A 22,542-nucleotide genomic window follows, 5' to 3' on the forward strand; every position below is an offset into this window, starting at 1 on the left:
TCGGCCAATAATGGTGGTGGGGGAAAATGAATTCTTTTCTTGTTTTATTTCTAAATATGCTAAACTAACTAAAAACACTAACATAACTTAAAATCAAATCAATCTAACTTCATTCTCTCTCCATACCCATTTGGGCAGCCATGAATTCACCATGAAAACATAAAATTTAACCATAGAAAATAAGGAGAAATGCATGGGAAAGGTAGATCACAAGTCAAAATCAAGAAATTTTACCTTTGTTTGCTTGATCCTTTGGAATCCCACACTTTTTCTTCAATTTTCCCACCTAGGTCTTGTGTTTTTTTTTCCTTTACTCTTTTGTTCTTACTATGGCCGGCCACATGAAGAGAAAATGGGATAAATATGGGCTGATTTTTATGAAAAATAATAAAGTATTCTTGCTTGACACGTGGCATGTTTCCATTGGTCCATTTTTAAAACTTTAAAAATTTTAAACCTTTTTATCTCCACCACATGATTAGTCAATGGTCAAAATGAGGATAAGGGAAGACCATGTGATGGACAAATGTCCTGGTGGTGGAAAATTACTGTTTTGCCCATGGGGTGGCAAAATTACCATTTTACCCCTATGCTCCGAAAAATACCAAGAATAAATTTTTTTCACTTCTTAACCTCAAATCATACTCCAATACTCAAATCATACTCCAATAAGTCAAATGGGGCCAAAAATCTTTTCTAAAAATTCTCATTTTGTCCCAAGGTGGCAAATGATCATTTTACCCCTAGATAGTGAAAATTTCGGTTTGACTCCAAATTGATCCTCAAACTCCACATCACCATATTAAACCATTTTGGGACTTTAATATTCTTAATTTCATCTTAAATTCTCTATTTGATCTAGTTCGAGGCTTAAATCAACTTTGTTGTATCTCTAGGTACAATACCGACTTTTGTAAATTTTTCAAGACTCTCATAGCATGCAAACATGCTATCCATCACTTGTATGTCATGACAAGTATTTTAGAGAGTCAGGCTTGACACCTTCTCCCCTATTTGGATCAACCATATGATCCTTCTTCATGACTGATTTCGACATCCAGCTAAATATTAATATTTTAATATTATTTCATTAATAAAATATTATTTTATTCTAAAAATTTTATCTTGTCTCTTTGGTTCCCAAAGTTCCTTATTATGCCTCAATTCGCATCCGACCAACTTTATTTATCACCATATCAAAGTATGGGGCATTTCAATTGATGTTGTAGCTGGAGGTGCACTTATGAGTAAATCCATTGATGAGGCTTATGATTTGCTTGAGGAAAGGGCTTCCAATAATTACCACTGGCCATATGAAAGATTGGGTGTAAGAAAAGTTGTTGGAGTTCATGAACTAGATGTAATTAATGCTTTGATTGCACAATTGGCTTCTTTCACAAAAAAAATTGATAAATTGAGTGTTAATGTAGTTCAGAGGTCCTTTGTAACTTGTGAACTTTGTGAAAAAGGATATTTCAATGACAATTGCCCTATCTACACTAACTGTTCAATTTGTTAGAAATAGGTAGCATAACAACAATCCATATTCCAACATGTATAATCCTGGTTGGAGGAGTCATCTTAACTTTTCATGGAGAAATAACTAAGGATCTTTATCAGCATCTAAGTCAAACTTGCCTTCAAGATTTCCACCTAAAGCTCTTATGCTAGAGAAAAAGCTTTCAAGGGAGGAGATGTTCATGCAATTCATGATAAAGAATGATGCCTTCATGGCAAAGACTGGTACCTACATGACAATGAACGATGCCATCAATTAAAGGCAAGCAGCATTACTAAGAAATCTTGAGACACAAGTGGGTCAACTTGCCGGTGCTCTCTGTTAACTCTATTATGTAGAATTATTTTGTCACATTTTGAGGGCTTAAGTAGCTAAGTTTTTGAGATTTTATGTTTAGAATTTAAGTATTTTAGTTATTTTGCTTAATTTAATTTAATACATATTGATTAGTTAGTTTAAGTTATTTTAGTTTAATTTTATGTTATTTTACTTTAAATTACTTTAAGTTTAGTTATTGTTGATTTATCTTATTGTTCTTGTTGGGAATTTCATGAAAAGATCTTAATTGATGAAAATTCGTGCAAGTATGGTGATAGCTTCATTTGTATATGCTATAGTATTTTGAGAATAACATGAGATACAAGAGTCCAATTGACATGATTATAAAGTCATTGGAAAGCTAAGAGATAGGGCTACAAATTTTATGTTTACCATTTCGCCCGGTTCAGATTAGATCAAGGAAAAAATCTCATTAGAAAAGGCTGAACTGCTACAATTGTACACGAAGCAGCACATGGAATGAAGGCCATTGCCTTGAGTTGCTCAAGGTTGTAGCTCCAAGATGCTTTAGTGCATCATAAAAAAAATTAAAAAGTACAGTGCTGTAGCGCTGTCTAGTGAAATGATCACCATATTAGTAGGTGAGGCCATGGCGTCGTAGCGCAGCACTAAGGAAGGCAACATCGTGGCGTCAGACATGTTTCCATAATTTTGCATGTTACCAGATTTCCAAAAATATGTCTTTTGTGGACTATTTGAGGGACCTTTTTCAAAGGTTTTGAAAAGAGGATGGTAAGCAATTGTTTTTGAGAAAAAAAAGCAACAAACAAAGCAGGAAAGTAAAAGAATTCGAGGGAAAATTGAAATTAAAAAGCTTTAATTCTTAGTTTCTCTCTCTACTTTTGTTTTTCTTTTAGTTTCTTTGACTTAGATTAATGGCTAACTTTCTTTGGATGATGTTTTATTAGATATTATGAGCTAAATTATTTTCTAGGATTGTGGTGGATTTCAACATGTAATATGAATATTTGTTTCTCTTTTATTTTTTATTGTCATAATTTTAGTATTTATGAGGAGTAAATCTCTATGGGATACGATTTTGGACTTAATGCCTACATTACGTGTTCGATATGAATACTTGTGTGTACTAAGTTAACAACAAGTTTTTGGTATCGTTGCCGGGGATTTTTGTTTCCTATTTATTTTGCTAATATTAATATTCACAGATTTGTCTTGATTTGAGTTTTTCTCTCTTTTCTTTTTTAGGTATGTTTTGTCACTGTATGAGAAAAGTAAAAACCTTAGAGATTGTATCTTGTGATCCAAAGATTGAGAGAACATTCCAAAGACTGTGACGAGAAAATCAACAAGTTTTTGCTCAAACTAATACAATGGCTGATTGACAGATTCAGCAACAAGTCGAAGAGTGATTAGTAGAAGAAAATCATTGCTCAAAGGATTATGCTATTCCATTAGTACAAGGGTTTCTTTTGAGCATTCGTAGGTCGGCTGTTCAGGCCAACAATTTCAAGATTAAGCCAGCCATCATCAACATGATCCAGAATTCAGTCTAGTTTAGGAGTCTTCCAAATGACGATCTAAATGCCCTCATCTCAAACTTTCAGTAGATATGTGATACCTTCAAACACAATGGAGTCACAAATGATGTGATTTGTTTAAGACCTTTCCTCTTTTCACTGAGAGACAAAGTGAAGGTGTGGCTGAACTCGCTTCCTACTGGATCCATTACAACATGGGATGACCTTGCTAAAAAATTCCTTGTCAAATTTTTTCCTCTAGCCAAGACAGTAAAGTTGAGGTATGATATCACATCGTTCATGCCGCTAGATGTGGAATCATTATGCAAAGCTTGGGAAAGATACAAGGATCTACTTAGGTGTTGCCCTCATCATGGTTTCCAAAGTGGCTTCAAGTGAAAACATTTTAAAATGGATTGAATGGTCAGGTGAGAAGCAGTATTAATGTCGCTACGAGAGGAGTTCTCATGGAAAATTTAATTGATGAGGTGTACGACTTGTTGGAGGAGATGGCATCAAATAATTATTAGTGGCTATTAAAGCGACAAATGTATAGAAGAGTAGCTAGAATTCATGAGATGGAATTCATTTTGACACTAACAGTGCAAGTAGTAGCTCTAACTAAAAAACTTGATTCTTTTGATGTTAACTCAGTTTAAAGTCCTTTTGTAGTTTATGAGTATTATGGAGATGGGCATTCTAGTAATTAGTGTTCAAGCAATACAGAGACAATTCAGTTTACGGGGAATAGACAATAGAACAATCTTTACTCTAACACCTATGACCTTGGGTGGAGGAACCATCCAAACTTCTCTTGAGGTGATAATCAAGGATCTTCTTCAGCTTGAAGGCTAAATAATCCTCCCGAATTCTAACAGCAAGCAAGGGTTCCAATTTCAAAAAAGAAACCATCTATGGAGGAATTGATGATGCAGTACATGGCTAAGATCGACTCCCTTATCCATAGTCAAGTGACCTCGTTAAGGACCTTGAGACCGAAGTTGGTCAACTCACCAGCAGAATAAACAATTAGAGCTCAAAAGACTTTACTTGGTGATACAGAGGCAAATCTTAGAAGGGAAGGTAAAGAACATGTCAAAGCCATCACCTTGAGAAGTAGTAAGGAAGTTGAAAGCAACCTTAAGCAAGCTGAATAGAAGGTAAGACAGTTGATAGTGAGACACAAATTGCAAGTTCTAATGTGCAGTGTCAAGAACAGGAAGTAAAGGCAACTTTACCACCACATCCACCCTTCCCTCAGCGTTTCAAGAATTAATAGCAAGAGATCCAGTTTTAGAAATTTATGGAGGTATTTAAAAAACTTCACATCATTATTCACTTTACTGAGGCTTTAAAGCAGATGTCGTCGTATGTGAAATTTCTAAAGGATATCTAGTCTAAGAAAAGAAGGCTGGGTGAGTTTGAGATAGTATCATTGAGGAGTGTAGTGAAATTATTAGGAAAAAGCTTCCTCCTAAGCTTAAGGACCCTAGTAGCTTTACTATTTTGTGTACTATTGGTGCATTCTTTTTTTCCAAGGTTTTGAGTGATGTGGAAGCTAGTATTAATTTAATGCCTTTGTCTATCCATAATAAGTTGGGTTTAGGGGAAATTAAGCATACCATTGTGATTTTACAACTTGCTGGTCGAACCTTCACATATCTGAGAGGTATTGTCGAAGATGTGCTAGTGAAAGTTGCAAGTTTATCTTTTCGACCGATTTCATTATTCTAAATATGGAAAAAGATAGAGATGTCCTAATCATCTTGGGGAGACCTTATGCACTGCTAGAGTACTCATTGATGTGGAAAAAGGAGAACTTACCTTGAGAGTGTAAGATCAAGAGGTAACTTTCAATATTTTTAAAGCTTTAAAGTTTCTTAATGATCATGATGAATGTTTTGCAATAAGTGTAGTTGGTAGAGTCATAAGTGAAGTGTTTAGGGAAAACCACCCTAATGACCCTCTTGAAGCTTCCTAATAACTAATTATAAGAGACTTGATGAAGATGTCATTAAATGTGTGAATTTGTTGGATGGCCCATCCCATGTCATGAGGGCATAATTTGAGACACAGGATTTCTCATCTTTTTCATCTCTATCACCAAAGCCATCTAAGTTAGAGCTTAAATCTTTGCCAAATCACTTCAGGTATGCATATTTTGGTAACTTGTCTACTTTTCTTGTGATTATTTCTTCTACTTTTACCTGTATGCAATAAGGGAAGCTTTTGAGAGTTTTAAGAGAGCATAAGAAAACATTAGGATGGACAATTGCAGACATAAAGGGAATTAGTCCTTCAATATGTATGCATAAGATTCTGTTCGAGGATGATCATAGAGCTACCATCGAGCACTAGAGAAGGCTCAATCCAATCATGAAGGAGGTGGTGAAGAAAGAAATCATTAAATGGTTCAATACTAGTAAATACCTCGTACTTTGATATGGTGACTAATAAAGATTATCGAATGCCAATTGAGGTTAATTATAATGTTTAAAAGTGATGAAAGATGAAAGGAATAGTTTGGGATAACATATTCCGCACGCGAGAAAATAATAATAAAATAATCACATTTTTATCGAGAAAGAATTTACGAGATAAAAAGTGATTCGGAAGTCAATTAAGGCATAATAAGGTATTTTGGGTACCAAAGAGACAAGAGGAGACAAGAAGAAATTTTTGAAATAAAATAATATTTTATTAATAAAATAATATTAAAATATTAAATATTTTATTCAGTGTTGAAATTTTTCATGAAGAAGGAGTATATGGGCAACCTAAGTGGGGGAGAAGAAGAATGAGAAAAATTTCTAAGAAAAATAACATTAATGGGGCCGCATGTCTTTATTAAGTAAATATAGCGCGGGTAAATAAATATTTTAAATATTATGGGGACATCGCGTTGAAGTACAAACTTCATACTTTGTTTGTACATGTGTAGAAGAAGATAATAGAAGGAAATTGGAGTTAAATGAGTGTTGGGAGGACTGAATTAAAATGGAAAGAAACTTAAAGAGCAAAACAGTAATTTTGCATAAAGTTTGGTCAAAGCTTCCAAAGGAAGCTTTGACTCTCATCTTTATCAGCCCAAAACCGTCCTTATCCTCCCAAAAAGATATTTTCTTTTTCATTCTTGAAGCTTCCAATGCCATTCTCTCATTCTCCCATGGAAAGCTAATTTTCTTTCATTTTCTTTCCTTGTTTTCTTTTCATTTCTTTTCTCTCCTTGCTTCTTTCTTCTCCCAACTTCTTGTGCACCGAAGTTACAACTTCTAACCCCAATTTCCAGCACATATAAACTCTAGGAGAAGAAGAAAGAAAAAGAGAGAAAGGAAGAAAAAGATTGGTTTTGGTGATTCAAGCAAGTAAAGGTAAGGATTCTTGTTTTTGGCTTGAGTAGTCTTTGAAAATGAGTTAGTGACTTCAAGAAATGTCTTGTGGCAGCAAAGATTGACTTGATTCGAGAAAAATTGGTAACATATAAGCCAATAAACCCATGGGTACATGAAGGACTCAAAGTGGAAAAGGAAAACGGTAAGGTTAACACTATGTTTTAAAGCCTACGGTTAGTTGAATATTGTGAGGAATTAAGGTTGCTGAAAGGATCTATTTTCCTAAGCTACTTGAAAATTATTAAGATTGTATGGCATGTTTTTTGAAAGAAATAAAAAAGGAATATTATGGATGGAGGATTGAGAAACAAAGTATTGAAAGTTGATAGATAACGATGCATATAAACTAGGAAATAATCGAGTGAAAGTGAGAATGATTGTTGCTGCCATATATGTGGATTATGTGTGGAAATATAAGACGAATTTGAATGAAAATGGCTAGAAAAGGTTAATATGGGTGCTAGAGTCATAATTAAGTTGCATGTAATTTTAATTTAAAGAATTACGCAAGTAAAGGATAAAAGCAACTTTGGTAAAAATGTGTCGAGATGTAGGTTAGTTGAATAAGGATTCGTGATTGAAGGGAAAAGAGAAGTAGGAATGATGTACACTAAAGGTATTGCATTTGTATTATTGCTAGGAAGTGCAAAGGTAAAGTTAGAGTATTGTGGTGGTGTACCGGAGGAAATAACGAGCGACTGGCAAGTAGGAATAGCTTGATACACCTCTGAACCAATAGCGATGTAATATCCCACTATTGTAAAGTGAGTGAACTTGCATTTCAAAATATTTTAGGGAAATGATTACGTGTTTCAATGAATCATTTGGGAATTTTATCGATTTTCGCTTTAAAATTTCCTGAGAACAAGCGCTTGATAAAATGTTTGATGTTGTGAAATGTGAAATGTGAAATGTGTAAAAAGATGAATCCATATGTTTTTGTATAATGTTGATATATATATATATATATATATATATATATATATATTGTAAAACTCGACCCTATAAACACATGTCATGACATACATACGCTGAGTAGCATGTTATTACGCTAGGAAAGTTCCTAAGAATAGACAAAACTCGGTATTGTACCTAACGGTACACTTGAGTTGATTTATCCTCGAACTAGTTCAAATAGGAATCGTAGGATGAAATTTAATATTTTACAGTCTAAGAATGACTAAAAATGATTGTTCGAAATTCGAGGGTTCATTTAGGGAAAAATTGAAAATTTTGATGTTTAGGGGCAAAATTGTCATTTTGCCACCTAAGATAATAATTTGATCATGGAGTGAAATTTTTGACCAAGATTAACTATTTGGAGTATAATTTAATGATAGGAAGTGAAAAATTTCAATTCCAGTGATTTTCGGAACATAGGGGCAAAACGATAATTTTGTCGCCCCAGGGTAAAAACCGTAATTTTCACCACCCAAAACTTGTCAAAATCATAGGATTTATTTATTTTTGGTATGAATAACTATGGTATTTGAAGTGGTGAAAAATAGAAGTTTAATGGATGAAATTTTAAAAACGGGCCAATGGGAAAGTTACACATGGCATTTTTTAATTGGTTAATATTATTTTAATGAAAAGTCAGCCCATTTAAACCCCATATTAAGTGATGGCCGGCCATAAGGAGAGAACAAGAAAGAAAATAGAGAGGAAAGGAAGAAAAGAGAAAAACCAAAGGAAAACTAGAAAATTCAAAGAGGAAATCGCGTTTTTCGACCGTTTACGCGTCTAACGATAAGATTTTTCGACTTTAGCTTGATTTCTACCTTTCTTATGCCTTTGTTTCCATTTAGCATGCTTGAGGAGAGAGATCAAAAAGTGATATCAAGGGCTGGATGAAATTCAAGGGGGAGGAATTTGAAATTTTTATGTTTTAATTTTTAGTTAAATTGATAGTTTTAGTTAGTTAAATGTGTATAGAAATCAAATGGGGCAAGAAAGCATGAAATTTTCACAATACCCACCCTTGGCTGAATGTTCAATGATGTACAATGATGATGAACTGATTTTTATTTTAAGAGAAATGAAGAGAAAATGATGAAAAATGGTTAAATGTGATAGAAAAGCAAAGTGGAAGATTTACCGAATTAATGTCCCATTTTTGGCCAAATTTTCCAAGGAGGAAAGTGAGCTGATTTTGGTGATTTTAGAAGATTATTGGCTGATATTTAATGGTTAGAAATGTTGGAGAGAAAATGGGACAATTTAGAGCTAAAATGGAGCGCGTTAGCAATTTATCGGGTAAAGTGCTAAAAATAGGTTAATACTGCGTTTAAGCCGTTTTAGGCTATTGCATTTCATACCATGCATTAGTATAGGATTTAATTCAATTATATAGTGATTTAGCATCAATGTGGTAAATTGTGAAATTTTTGCAATGTGTCTAGGAGGAGAGCGTTCCAGTAAAGGCAAGGAAGTCATACCCGACGAACAGTGATCGGGGCACCTAGAAAGCATTTAATTTGTACAAACGGTGAGTAAACCTATTATTATTGTAAATTATCTAGAGTTTATTTTTAAATACTCTTCATGGATTTTATGAAACGAAAATGAGATTAAAATGGGATTTTTGATGTTTTAGAAATAAATGTGACAAATAAATATATTGTCTTGATTTTTTGAAATAAGAAACTATTGATTATAAAATTGAGTAATTGGAGGTTGCCAATTGTCTTGAAAAATATATTTTCTTATGAATGGCTTATGATATATGAGTATATATGTGGCTATATTTGATAATTGCATTGGGAATTTATGTAAGCTGTCTTTTACTATGCAGGCTGGGTAAATAAATAAAAACCACGTTATATTGTCGAAATTTTATTAAAATTGATGGGTTTAGTCACTGCAGTGGCGGGTTTTCATGGACTGCCTATTAGAGGGGCACGGTAAACCCAGTTATATAGTTACTTCTATAGTAGAGGCGAGGAGGGTAACTCCCAGGGTAGTGTTAGAGTTCACTTCACGTCGAACCCCCATGTGAATGTGTAACTCAGCCAACGTCAAGGAACGACTTGTTTTCAAAACTAACATGTGTTTAACATGTAAATATCTTAACAACCTTGGCGGACTCGGTTAGATGCCTCAGCCAAGGTATCCCCGAGGATTAGTTTTGGCTTGAGCCTTATTTTTAATAAAAGTCAGAAGCCTTAACAACTGTTTTGGTAAATTACAAATATTTTATGGTTTAAGAAATAAATTGAAAACCTTATGAAATGGTTTGTAATTTGTTGTTTAAATTTGCCTCCGTGTTACTCGCCTTTAGATATTTATGATAATGTTTGTTTACTCATTGGGATTGCGAAATCTCACCCACTTCCTTTCCAAATATTTTAGGCCCGTGGTAGCTTGTAGATACCGATTTTGTCGAGGATTCTAGTTGACCCCTCTATCTCACAGATAGTAGGTTTCTATCGCCAACACTTGGCGTATTTATGGGCCACTTGTCATTGTAATTATTATTGTACATTATAACTTTGTAAATTATTGTATGTATGAATTTATTTTACTTTTAAGTTACAAAAGATTACTTACACGTGTTTCTATAAATATTGTTTTATATAAAAATGTTATATTTTTTTCTTTGATTTACTTGAGCTGGAAACGATTGGAAATTGTTTAAAACTGATATGTAAGCCTTGTGGGGTTTCGATTGGTATTTCGGGTAATGAGTATCAATCGGGGAAGTCGCGGAGATTGTCATGGGCCCGAGAGAGGTTCTGGGTCGTGACATATATACTATGTCATAAATGGTACCATTGTGTGACAAATGCAACCCTGCATGTGAGGGGTGAGTGTGCACTTGCCGGTGATGACGGTGGTGAGGGAGATGGATGGTGATACTATCCGGCTATGTGCACGATGTGGTGGGATGCACATGAGCTGGGTGAGATGGGATGTTCGGCTATGTGCATGATGTGGTGGGATGCACATAAGCTGGGTGAGATGGGATGTCAAGCCCAGCTCTACAATATGTTTATTATGCCATTCTTACATAAGAATGCATGTTTGCTTACTTGGGCACCTCAAAAATCGTTAAAGGACGATAATGTACTAAATGGTACAATTAAGTTGAATTAAGCCTGGAACTAGTCCAAATAGAGATTTTAAGATGAAATTGAGAATTTAAAAACCCCAGAATGACTTAAAATGGTGATTCAGAGTTCGAGGACTAATTTGGAGTCAATTGGAATTTTCATGACCTAGGGGTAAAATGATCATTTTGCCACTTGAGGTTAAAAATTGGAATGTTGGAAGAAGTTTTTGATCAAGATTGACTATTTAGAACATAATTTGAGTTTGAGAAATGAAAAATTTTAATTCCGACATTTTTTAGAGTATAGGGGTAAAATAGTCATTTTGGCACCCTAGGGGCAAAATTGTAATTTTACACCACCCAACACTTGTCCAGCACATGGATTTTACCTAATATTATCATGGATAATTGAGGAAATTTAAGTGGTGGAGAAAGATTGCTTAATGGCTAAGTATGACACATGGACCAATGGAATGGTGACATGTGTCAAAATCTCATCCATTTAGTATTTTCCTTATAAATTAGCACCAAATCAGCCTATTTCTCTTCATATGGCCTGCCAAAGCAAGAACAAAGGAAGAAAAAGGAAGAACAAGAACCCTAGGGTGAAAATTCAAGAGAAAATTGGTGGATTTCAAGTAATCAAGCAATCTAAGGTGAAATTTCTTGATTTTGACTTGCGATCTACCTTTCCCATGCATTATTTTGCATTTTCCATAGTTGAATTACAAGATATCATGAAGGATAGTGTGCTGATCAAACCCTAGGAGAGAGGTTTTGATGCTTGATTTGGTTATATTTCAATGTATTTTAGTGTTTTTAGTTGATTGGTGATGTGTAGCATGAAAATCAAGCAAGAAAAATTCATGTTCTCCCATCACCCATCATTGGCTGAATTCTCCATGTAGAATATTGATGATGATTTTGATTTTATTTCAAGTGATTTGGTTAGGAATTAGTGATTTATGGTGTGAGAATCAAGTAGGAAAAATTATAGTGTTGATGCACCCACCATGGCCGAATTTTTCAAGAGAAAATGTGAGGATGATTTTGCCATATTTCAAGTTATTTAATTTGTGTTTGATGATTTGGAGTATCGAGAGAAAAATGAAATTATTTGGAGTTGAATTGGACATCTGGGCCAATTAATCGAGTGATAGATCGAATTGGGCCAATACTGTTTAATTTAGGTACACAATTGAATTTGTGTAGAACACCGTGTTTACACAATAATCCGAACAATTTGCATCCTATTTCATACATTAGTATAAAGCCTGAATTGGTTTTATAACAATTTAGCACAATGTAGTAAATGGCTTATTATGCATTATGTCTAGGTGGTGAGCATTCTAGCAAAAGTAAAAAGATAATACCCGAGGATCAAGAATCGGAGTACTTGGAATTCGACTCCTGAAATAGTGAGTAACCTTATCATCATCTTCATTATCTAAAGTATGTTTTTATTCGATTTTGTGAATTTTATGGAAAATGAGTTTAAATGATTAATTTTTAGGTTTTATAAACAAAATGTGTTTAAATAAAATGATTTTATAAATGGTCTTGAAATTGAATGAAGGCTTTGAAAATAGAGTAATTGGAGACCATTTGATGTATTGTGAATTTATGGTTCTACTTGAATGGCTTATGACAATAATTGTATGAATGGCTGAATTGATATTTGTGTTGAAATGTAAGAACTGTGCATTTAGCCTTGACAGGCTATATAATAAAATAATTGCCATGTCATGCTATCGTAAATTTTATTGTATGGTGGGTTTAGCTTGCTGTAGTGGACGGGTTTTCTGTGGACCAGCCTATTAGAGGGGCACGAAATCCCGTTATATTTTACCTCGATTGGAGAGGTGAGTAGGGTAACTCCCGAGGTATAACTTTTAAAGTTCACTTCATGCCAAACCATCACGTGAGGGTGAACTCAGCCAACGTTAAGGAACGGCTATGTTTTCAAAATAAAAATATGATTTATGCGTACATAACTTTTTAACAGCTTTGGCGGACTTGGTTGGGATATCTCTCGATCAAGGTATCCCTGATAACTGAGTATGAGAATGATTTTGGCACGAGCCAAAGTTTTAAGAAATTCATAAGCCATGTTGATTACTCGATTTATATGAATTGATTTTGTTTGGTTGAAACAAGTTGCAAGGTGATGAATTACAAGATGTTAAACTATTTTATCTGTCTCTATTTACTCTGCTTTAGATACTTTAGATGGTATTTGTTTACTCACTGAGATTATATAATCTCACCACCCTCCTTTCCACCCATTTCAGGCTCAAAATAAGCTGTAGATAGCTGATTTCATCGAGGTTACCATTGGATTTGCATCCTCCAAACTGTAGGTTCACAATCTTCCTTACTTTTAGTTATTCGGGGGCTCACTGGTTATTGTAAATTAAATTAAATACTCTGACTTACTGTATTAAAGTATGTATGAATTTATTTTGCTTTTACGCTGCTACAAAAAAATTATTTACGTATAACTCTAAAAATATTATTTTATAAGAAAATAGAATATTTTATTGAATATTTCTTTTATTTTTTTATTATATCCAAATAATCATAATTTCATTTTAAATGAAGGTTTTAGATGTTTAAACTTATTTTTGATTATGAATTATGTGTTTTGTACTCGCATATTACATTTTTAGCAGATTTCGAGATTTTTGAGGAAAAATGACCAAAATGCCCCTGTGAGAAAAAATTATTTTTCTATTGTTTTGATTTGAAAATAGTTTATAATCTCTCAAAACATAATTTTAGTGACTAATAATCACAGGGGAAGTGAGAAAAAAACTGATGTTAAGCCTTGCGAGGTTTCGATTGACATTCCGAGAAATGAATGTCTATCGAGACTTCGAGGTGGTTGTCACGAGCTCGATGAGAGTTTCGGGTCTTGACATGGGATGCCCGGCTATGTGCATGATGTGTTGGGATGCACATGAGTTGGGTGAGATGGGATGTTCGGCTATGTGCACGATGTGGTGGGATGCACATGAGCTGGGTGAGATGCACATGATGAATCTTGAAAATTTGCCATTATTTGCAAATTGATTTTATTGCAACAAGAAACATTCTGTTTATACTTCTTTACTTGGATAACTGCTAAAAATTTCCCTTCTTTCCAATTTCATGCTGAATATGGTTCCTTCATCATTAAATGATTTTACAACCAAGGGTTTAATGGAGGGATTTTAATAAGAACTTGAACTAAATGGCATTGTTTTTAAATAAGTGCATCATGTTTTCTAAACCATTCCTTGTCATTGCTTGTTCCCTTCATATGTTCACTCATTGAGTTTTTACTCATGTTTTTAAAATTCATGTTTTAGGTTCCTTGAGTTAAAGGTGATTGGATCTTAGGACAAGGTGCTCCTCCCTATCCATTGCTCAGTAGGTTTACCATGACATTAAATTTTATCAACCGTCACCAAAGTCACTCTGCTAACGGTCAAGGTCTAATTATGTGTATATGAATACTTGATGTGAAATGTTAAGATTCATTTGTTAATCTATATATGTATATAATGGTTGATGATGCCATTATGAATGTATGATTGGGTTTTGTGAGTTGTTTTCAAAGGAACTATATTTGAACACTACGAATTTTGGATTTTCAAAGAAACATGGATCAATGTATAAGATTATATATATAGGCTTGCTTGGGCTTAGTGGGCTGAGCCCATTGGGCCCTTGCGTAGGTCATGGTCCGAAAATTGGTATGCGATAGCTAGCATCATCTATCTTATATCAAATAGTGCATGGGTAAGTTTGGTGTAATGTGTTTCGAAGAAAGGTGAGATGAGTGTGGTAGAAAATGAGAACAATGAACTTATTCCTCAGAGGACAGTGATTGGATAGAGAGTGTGCATGGACTATTGGAAGCTTAATGAGGCCATGAGAAAAGATCATTTTCCTTTGCCGTTTATTTATCATATATTGGATAGGTTTGCAGGTAAGGAATTTTATTGTTTCTTGGATGGGTATTCAGGATATAATCAGATTACTATATCTTTGGAGGATCAAGAAAAGACTACCTTTACATGCCTTTATGGTACTTTTTCTTTTAGAAGGATGCCATTTGGACTGTCCAACGCTTTAGCCACTTTTCAAAGATGTATGATGGTCATCTTCTGTAATATGGTGGAACAGACCTTAGAGGTAATTATGGACAACTTCTCTATGTTTGGTAACAATTTTGGTGAATGTTTGTTAAATCTTGGTAGGGTTTTGAGAAAGTGTGAAGAGACGAACTTAGTGCTGAATTGGGAGAAATGCCACTTCATGGTGTAAGAAGGCATTGTCCTTGGTCACAAGGTTATAAGCAAAAGATTAGAGGTAGACAAAGCTAGGATAGAGACAATTGAGAAACTTCCACCTCCATCTTTGGCAAAAGGTATCAGAAGTTTTCTTGATCATTTGGGTTTTTATAGAAAGTTTATTAAAGACTTTGCTAAAATTTCCAAACTGTTGTGTAACTTGTTGGAAAATGATGTTCCCTTTAAGTTTGATGATGCATGTCATATACCATTTGTAGAATTGAAAAAGAAATTAGTATCTGCACCCATTTATTATATTTCCTAATTGGACATTTCCTTTTGAGCTTATGTGTTATGCTAGTGACTATGCTGCAGATGCAATGTTAGGTCAAAGGAAAAGCAAAATTTTTCGTTTTATTAATTGTGCTAGTAAGACCTTGATTGAAACTCAAATGTTTTATATTACCACTGAAAAAAAATTATTAGCTGTTGTTTATGCATTAGATAAGTTCCGTGCATATTTGGTTGGCACTGAGTTTATTGTGTACATTAACGATGTTGTAATTAAGTTCTTGATTGCTAAGAAATATGCCAAACAAGATTGATACGATGGATTTTGTTGCTTCATGAATTTGGTCTTGAAATCAAACACAGAAAAGGTACAAAAAATTAGGTAGCAGACCATTTGTCCAGGTTGGAGAATGACAACCAAGGTAAAGACACAACTTTCATTAATGAAACTATTCCTGATGAGCAAGTATTGCTTATGAGTCAAAAGAAAATACCTTGGTATGCTGACTATGTTAATTACATTGTAAGCAAACTTCTCCTTTTAGATTTAACTAGCCATCAGAGAAAGAAATTTCTTCATGATGTTAGATTTTAGGGTAAAATACCCCCACATCTTGAAGTTTTAATTGAAATTCCAAACGAGTCCATTAGTTTTCAAAATGGACACTCCATCGTAAAAAGAATATCTTTCGTTGGACACATAGGTCCATCTGTTAGTCAACCGTTAATGTTTCCGTTAGTTTGATGACGGGGTAATATTGAAATGATAATTTTACCCTTTATTATTTTTAAAAATTACTATTACATAATTTTTATTATTTTTTTATTAATTTAAACAAATATAGGGGAGCATTGATTGGTGCTCCTTAAGGGAGAACGATGTTCCCCTCCCTTGGGAGGCACCGACCGGTGATCTCTTTTCTTGGGGATCGATGTTGTCACAGCCCAATTTTCGAGCCATGACTGGCATATGGGCCCAATGGGCCTAGCCCATTAATCTCAAGCAAGCCTCTTTGTGTGGTCCTGTCCATCTTTTCATCCTTCAATCCTAAAGTCACATTTTGTAGTTCTCAACTATATGTACTTAATAATGTGCTATAACAATCAAATACTTACATTTATATTAACCCAAAATAATGTCACCCATTGCGAACTCATAGTGGCATCATCAATCAAAATAAACATGTGTTGTTCATAACATGAATCTTAGTGATTTACATCACGTGTGGATATACATAAGCAAAAGACTCTTGACTACCAGCGGAGTGACCTTGGGTAAAGGAACATCTACTGAATGCCAAGGTACCTACCAAAAGACGAATATACATGGACACCTCAATCTAGATCCCAACTGCCTTCGAATCTGAAAACATGAAGTTGAAAAGAGTGAGTATAAACCCAGTGAGTGAACATAGGAAGGGAACAAACATATGATAAGGAAAGTTTTAGAAAACATGATGCACTTATGTTAAAAACAATATAATTTAGCTTAATTTCTTGCTAAAACTCCTGAATTCAACCCTTGATTACTTAATTCCTTAGTGTTGAAAGGTCCATAATAAACAATAAAGTAAAAGAGTGAAAACTATAGCAATTATCCAGGCAAGGCAGAGAGTTTCTCGCTGTAGCGAGAATACAATTTTGCTACAGTGAAATTCTAGGTATGAACCACCTGAGAGTTTCTCGCTGCAGCGAAAACCAGGGTTGGATCAAACCCCTAAGCAGCCAAGAGTTTCTCGCTACAGCAAGAATGCATTCTCACTGCAGCGAAATCCAGGGCTGGGTCAAACCCTTAAGCACCCAAGAGTTTCTTGCTGCAGTGAGAATGAAATTTTGCTACAGCGAGAAACAGGGCAATTAAGTTAAAAGAATTCTTGTTACAACGAAAATCCATTCTTGCTACAATGAAAATCAATTTGGAAGCATTTAACAATTTCAACATTCAACATTCAATGCAATCACATAATATTTTCCCTAACCTTTCTATGGTATGCGTAAACATGTATACAACCACCGGCTTACCAGCTCATGTGCACTGCCACACTGCACATAGCTGAAATCATCATGTACACTCCTACACTGCACATAGCTAATACCGTCATATGCACTCCCACACCGCACATGGCAAATATCATCATGTACACCCCCTCACCACATCATCATCGACATGTGCACTCCCACACCGCACATGCACGGTTACAATTATCACACAATAGTACCATTTAATGCATAACATACACATGGACATAATGTAGGAACACATAAGCTAATCACATTTTACACTTCACAACATAAAACGTTTCGTCAAGGGCTTGTTCCCATGCATATTGTTTTTAAGAAAAGACTAATAAAATATTTCAAGTGATTTAATCAACACATATGCATTCATCCCAAAACATTTTAATGCAAGTTCACTTACTTGTCTTTGTTGATGCTTTAATCTACTCTTACTTCCACTAATGCTCCAAGTGGAGATGTGGGGTCTCATTGGAATGTATCACACACAATAGCTTGACAACCAACTCAATTGACATGAATATTATTCCAAAAGCTATTTTCTAAATCAAACTTTACTAGTTATTCCTCACTAGTTTCCAATTACCATTTGACTAGTCATTAGTTTGCACTACTCTAGTCACATTAGGAATAAATAAATAACCTTCAACAATAAAACAACCCATAATTCTAATTATTGGCCATTCATCAACAACTTAAAATCAAACTTAACTCATTACTTACCTTAGTGAACTTGTCGTTGAATCCTTTAGTAAGGATTAAAGAGGGAAAATTCCTTTAAGGGTTTTCTCAAGCTAATTTGAAGAGTCTCTCTCTCTAAAATGTTCAGCTAGTGAGAGAAAGTGTAGAAGAAGGACTTTTGAGGGTTCTTAAGGTGTAAAAGTGAAAAAGCATAAAGAATCCTATGAAAAAAGTGTATAAAAGCCTAAGAATTGGAGTTAATTTGAGAAAGTTATGGAGGTTTCAAGGGTAGCCTCCATGGAAGATGGAAGGTTTGGAATGGAGAGAAGGGATGGGAAGAAGAAGAAGAAGCTGCTGAAAATAAGGAGAAATACTGGAAAAATGAGATATTTATACTTGGGTTAACTAAAGTTTCAACTATTTACAAAAATGCCATTCAATAGTTTGATGAAGCTTGTAGTTTGATGGAGAAAATGGCATTCAATAATTACCAATGGCCTTTAGAAAGATCTGGTTTTAGAAAAAATGTTGGTGTTTTATGAGATTGATGCACTAAATGTTTTGTCATGACCAAGCCCTTGAGTCCATGATTGACACGTGAGTCCAATTGGCAAGCCCATTAGACCCGAGCAAGCCTTAGAGTTCAAAATCATATAACTTATAAGCAAGGGATTTTATAGCCAAATATTCATAAATAAGATTTAAGTTCAAACATAAATCATTATCCCTAGCATATAAATTCATACAAAAAGCCAAAGACCATACATTGCCCATTCAAGGCAAGTTTATACATAACAACCCTTGTACAAGTTCATATGGCAAGGTGTGCCTACATACACAACAACTAAGTGTAGAGTGGAAGCTCGTGACGGACTCAGTGTAATGCTTGTAAGGTGCTGAGGAAACGAATAGAACCCATTCGTGCTGGCTTTTCCTTGGCTTCTTTGACTATGGTGTGGGGTGGGGGTGTCTCAACATTGGCAATGCATATCACACTAAAAGCTACTCGGTGAAGACAGCCAGCCACTCAATGAGGTTCCTTGCATAGAAAACAAGATATCGATGGTCGTGGCTTGAAGTTCCTAGCTTGTTTGTTCTCGATTAGGGTGAGTCTTTAGTAGGTGGTCTCTTATCGCCTCCTCTACTTGAGGGTCTGCTTGCTTAAGGAAATTTTGCCCTACTGTTTGAGCTAGAGATATTGGTCCTGGATAAAAGGGTCTTTTCTTTTGTTGGGATGTTCACTATAATCAGTAAGTTGTTCAGCGGTTGTCATTGCCGAAGTCACATCTTGTACCTTTTGTAGTTGTAACTCCATCCTCGCCCATGGTTTCAGATCTCGAGGAAATAGAACAATTTATTTTTCAGTCATATCCTTGATATCTAACATTAAAGTAGAGAAGTTCCTCACAAACTCTTGCACTGATCCCGTTTGTAACAATTCCCGCAAGTTCCATTTCGCCATATACTCAACATTCTTAGGGAAAAACTGGTTCTTTAATTTTTGCTTTAGGTCTGTCCAAGTGTTGATACGACACTCACCATTTATGAATTTGGAACACCACCACAACTTTGCATCCCTAGTAAGATACATCGAAGCCATCGCCATTTTGTCCTCTTCTGACTCCGTGCACACAGCTCGAAAATATTGCTCCATATCGAAAAGAAAGTTCTCCAACTCCTTAGCATTTCTCACTCCTTCGTATCGCTTGGGTTTCGACACTTTGGCCATTTCCCCTCGATCCCTTGAACGTCCACTTGCATTACCTACAGTAATAACCAAAAGATTTACTTGAGTTTTCAATTCTCTAATCTCATATTGGAGAGTGCTCAATGCATCATTGGTCTCATCACTTAGGGTATTAATCATCTCAGACAGTTCCCGTTGGATTGTCACAATTTCATCTATTCATTCATGCGAAACCATCTGAGCTTTTTCTACGGCCACAGCGGCTTCTAGCTCATGAATCCTCTGATGGTTCTTTGGTGCACTCTGCGTGGTCACCTTTTTACACTTTAGATCAGCAAGTCTTGCTCGTGCTCTGATACCAACTGTCATGAACTATGCTCCTTCGCTTAAGTTTGCGATGGTTCGTGCGGCACTTTAGTGGACGCTTCCATACAAGTCAGCCAATACTTGGTAATATCTGATCAAACATCAACAATAACAACAAATCAGACTAAGAAAACTCACATCAAAATCAGAGGACATACCGAATACCATATGTGCAACCACTGAGCCATAAAAAGGAAAAATATTTTATTAATATAAAATTAATTCCAAAGGGACCAAGACACGCCATCGTCGGGCCATAGAGTAAGCCCTAGATGATTCACTACAAACATACATTTACTAGTGAGGTAACCCAACAATCCATTGACTGCTCACCCTCTATAAAGAGTTTACAAAATTTTACACGTATTCTACCAGTAGCCATTACAACGCTGGAAATGAGGACATTCCTTTCCTAAAGAGTCTTTCCTTCTGAAGACTTAACAAGCTTTTTTAGAGGTGTCACCATGAGCAATTATAATGTTTGAAAGAGGGACATTTTCCTTACAAGTACAAAAGACTCAATCTCATAGACAACTCTACCCTATCATAGTCTGATACAAGGTTGGTTCATGACACATAGCATATCCAGAAACCATTAAGATCATATATCACCTAGATGTCTAACAGCTCATGCTTCCCAATAGTAATCATAAACAAACACATGTATTAACATATATTAATAATATACTAGCCTAGGCATACTCATCTAGGCATGAACATAACAATTCGATGTACCATGGTTGTGTATATCATCATGCGTAATGCATCACATGAATTTTCAAAGATAAACCCCACTCACATTGACAAATTAGAGGTACTCCATAGTCGAGCTTCGATCCTTAGCCTCTAACCATATTTTAGCTCATAAATGTGCCCAAATTGCTCAATCTTCTCTTCAACACATCAAAACATCACAAAACTAATTAAATCTTGGCTTTCGAAAAAAGCTAACTTTTCTAAAAATAACTAAATCCTTAGCATTCCAACATATAAGCTCAAATCCTTCAAAAACAAGCTAAACCCATACCTTAGAAGCTGGATTGCATGAATCTTAGCTCTAAATTCCAGCCAAATCGAGGGAGATTTGCCTAAGTTGAAGAAATTAGATTTCTTAGAATCTAGCTGATTAAATTGAAAAATAATCAATAACAATGTTTAATCTTACCTCAATAATGTTTCCCTAAGCTTGGATTAGCTCCAAACAGCTCTAAAAATCCATTTAGGGCTTAGGGTTTTAAGAGGTTAGAGAAAAAAATAAGATCATCAAAACCAAGTCTTTTTCTCTCTTTCTTTTTCTTGGATGTAAAAATCCTTACCTTTGGAATTTAGAATCCAAGATTTTTTGATGGAGTTTGAAGGTTTTGAAAGGTATGAAATGTAAGAGAAAATGGTGGAAGAAGGAGAGGTTATGAGAAAAATGAAGAAAATTTCGATTTTAGGGCTTTTAAGCTTGTTTTGAGCTGACTGGGTATCCTAGGATCGACTACGAAGGCCTGTAGTTGATCCTGGACCAGAAGGCTTGTGTTTCACCATTTTCCCCTTCATAGGATCAACTATGGAGGATCTATAGTCTATCTTGGACTAGAATGTCTGCATTTTACCTAATTTTCTTTTACAGGATCAACTATAAAGGTTTATAGTCAATCCTAGACCAGAAGGTTTTACATTTCTCTCATTTTTCCTTCCTAGGATCAACTATAAAGGGCCTATAGTCGATCCTAGACTAAAATGCTTAATTTCCCTTGTTTTTTACTTCACAAGATCGACCTTCTATGCACTAAAATCGACTTATTTAGTCCAGATTTGTAAAAAATTTTTCTTTTAAAGCCTAAACCCATTATAAATCTCTTCCACAACCTCAAAACTTTCATATATGACTCAAATCTTTAGTCAAATCGTCAAACATAAGATCAAAACTCTAATTTTATTATCACACCTTTGGATTCCTCAAATGTGTACATAAAATTTTTGCCTAAATATCATAAGGCATGTTTTCTACACTTAACACATCCACATATCATCAAAGAAGTCTCCAAATATACAACAAATTTCAAGATCATTCTCTACACATAATAGTTCATATACATACTCCATGAGCATACACATCAGGGTTCAAATTTACTCTTCAATAACTTAGCCTTTATTGCATCTAGGCTATGTCAAAAATCAAGGATGTTACGTACTTTGACTGCATAAGTAGTTGTGTTGATAAAAAGATTTGACACGATGGGAGTTAATGCTATAAAAAACTCCTTCATAACCTATGATTTGTGTAGAGATAACCATTCTAGTGATCAATGTCCATCCAATCCTTAATCAGTCTAGTTTATTGGGAACTTCAACAGGTAGCAGAATAACCCATATTCTAATACATATAATCCTGGTTAGAGGAGCCACCCAAACTTCTCATGGAATAATAACCTAGGACCTACAAATCCCAAGCCA

The 22,542-nt window shown here is 34.9% G+C and overlaps 1 non-coding gene across 1 annotated transcript; it reads right to left on the minus strand.

The window, feature by feature from the left end:
- Positions 1-3,609: 3,609 nt before the first annotated feature.
- LOC148762421 (small nucleolar RNA R71) lies at positions 3,610-3,716 on the minus strand. The gene has a single exon (XR_016026827.1). It is a non-coding gene; the product is annotated as a small nucleolar RNA R71 (small nucleolar RNA).
- Positions 3,717-22,542: the final 18,826 nt, after the last annotated feature.

Source organism: Theobroma cacao, chromosome 5 (genome assembly GCF_053813885.1).
Source record: "Theobroma cacao isolate CCN51 chromosome 5, ASM5381388v1, whole genome shotgun sequence".
NCBI classification, from domain to species: Eukaryota; Viridiplantae; Streptophyta; class Magnoliopsida; order Malvales; family Malvaceae; genus Theobroma; species Theobroma cacao.